We start from the raw sequence: 2,500 nt of genomic DNA on the forward strand, positions 1-2,500 counted from the left end.
AGAGAGAGAGAGAGAGAGAGAGAGAGAGAGAGAGAGAGAGAGAGAGAGAGAAAGAGGAAGAGGAAGAGAGAGAGAGAGGAAGAGAGAGAGAGGCAGATAGACAAAGAGACCGAGAGAGAGAGAGAGAGAGAGAGATAGAGAGAAAGAGAGAGAAAGAGGGGGGAAGAGAGAGAGAGAGAGAGAAAGAATTTCAAAGAAATCTTTAAATTTTTAAACAATTATTAAACCATATATCGAAGAACGTGTGTTTTTTTTCCTATCCGTTTATGATCATTCCTGGAAGGAAATAAGTACGCACATTTAATATCCTATAAATACAAAGCAGATTATAGATTATTTGAGCACAATATGTTCCATTGTGATTAAAAGCGTACAGTGGTTTCACCTGCCTCTAGTCTTACGTCCATCTCGTCTGCAAGTAAAGGGAGATTCTACAGTATTTTTTGCACCCTTGGCTTCCGTGTACACATTCCTCAAGTGTTCTCTTATGAAGGGAAAACCCTAGGAAATCCTTTTTGTCTTTTAGAAGAGGGACGAGCACTCCTGGACCATTTTCAAGTTGTTTTACCTCGTCTGTGTCTGATGATGAAAACGTCGTTTTTGTCCGTGGATTTCCTGCGATTGTTGCCGACAAATGACTGTACAAGAGATTAATTGTAGCGTCGGTCTGATCCATCACAGGGAGCGGATAAAACTTTTATACTTGTTCTTGCCTTTGGTAATGGAGACAAGGGGATTATATTCACTCAGAGAAATTGTCTGAGACGGGCACGAACACACGAACTCTTTCTCTCTCTCTCTCTCTGTTTATTTGCCTGTCTGTCTGCCTGTCTCTCTCTCTTTCTCTTTCTCTCTCTCTCTGTTTGTTTGCCTGTCTGTCTGCCTGTCAATCTCTCTCTCTCTCTCTCTCTCTCTCTCTCTCTCTCTCTCTCTCTCTCTCTCTCTCTCTCTCTCTCTCTCTCTCTCTCTCTCTCTCTCTCTCTCTCTCTCTCTCTCTCTCTCTCTCTCTCTCTCTCTCTCTCTCTCTCTCTCTCTCTCTCTCTCTCTCTCTCTCTCTCTCTCTCTCTCTCTCTCTCTCTCTTTCGCACAACGCGCATTCACAGCTTTTCTATAGGAGTATTCCGTTGAAAATATTTCATACTGTAAACTCGATTATTAATTTCTGTTTCATCCACTAGTTGAATTATTTCTGTTACATGCTGTTTGTATTTTATCATCGTTTGTAACAGAAGTCTATTTTGTCATCACTTATATTTTCATTTCACACATATTTTCATATTCCTATCGTGGGTTCTATGGTTCTTTGTTCCTCTTTGTTTCAATTTTGTCTTGTTTTAATTTTTGATATTCCTTTTTGTTTCGCTTGTGGGAATATGAGCGTCCGTGTATGCATCAGCTAATCTAGACTTATGCCTGTGTGTGTATGGTTGGTGGTTGCCTCTGTATGGTCAGTCATGGTGCCAAACACCATAGTAAACCAAACACATAGACTAAACATATGTGGTGCGATTTTTTAAAGTAATGTTTATGTTAAGCGTAAGTGGTTATGTTCATTTCAACCATGATATTTTTTTGTTCCTGCCTACCTACATTTTATACAATGATTGAGTTAGCATTGCATTTTTTTTTTTACCATTTGCGGCTGCTATGAGAGAGAGAGAGAGAGAGAGAGAGAGAGAGAGAGAGAGAGAGAGAGAGAGAGAGAGAGAGAGAGAGAGAGAGAGAGAGTTCAGAGAGAGAGAAAGATAGATAGATAGATAGATAGATAGACAGAGAGAGAGAGAGAGAGAGAGAGATACGTACACATACACATACGTAAACATGCACATGCAAATACACACACACACGCACACACGTACTAACACACATACATACACACACATTACACACACACAACATATATTACACGCGTAACACACACACATGCGCATACACACACTCAACACACTCACACATACAGACATATAAACACACACACCCACAGACATAAACACACACAAGGACGTTAAAAAAAAAAAAACTACACGCGTACATACATGAACATACACACATACGCATAGAGACCCAAAGACAACATATACACTCAAACACAACACACACATACAAACACAACATTAATTAAGCAGATACAAACCATAAGCACACACACGCACACATACACTCACAAACACACACACACACGCACACACACACAAACAAACAAACACACACACATGTACACAAACACACACATACACGTGTACACACACACACACACACACACACACACACACACACACACACGCACACACATGTAAGCACACACACACGCACACACAAGCACACACACACACACATGTATACACACACACGTACACACAATCAAACACACACATTCACACACACACACACACACACACACACACGTACACACACACACACACACGTGATAACACACATACATGCACACACACTACACACACGTGCTAACACACATACATGCACACACATTACACACACA

Source organism: Penaeus japonicus, unplaced genomic scaffold (genome assembly GCF_977035675.1).
Source record: "Penaeus japonicus unplaced genomic scaffold, GWHDUDI00000001_assembly GWHDUDI00000002, whole genome shotgun sequence".
NCBI lineage: Eukaryota > Metazoa > Arthropoda > Malacostraca > Decapoda > Penaeidae > Penaeus > Penaeus japonicus.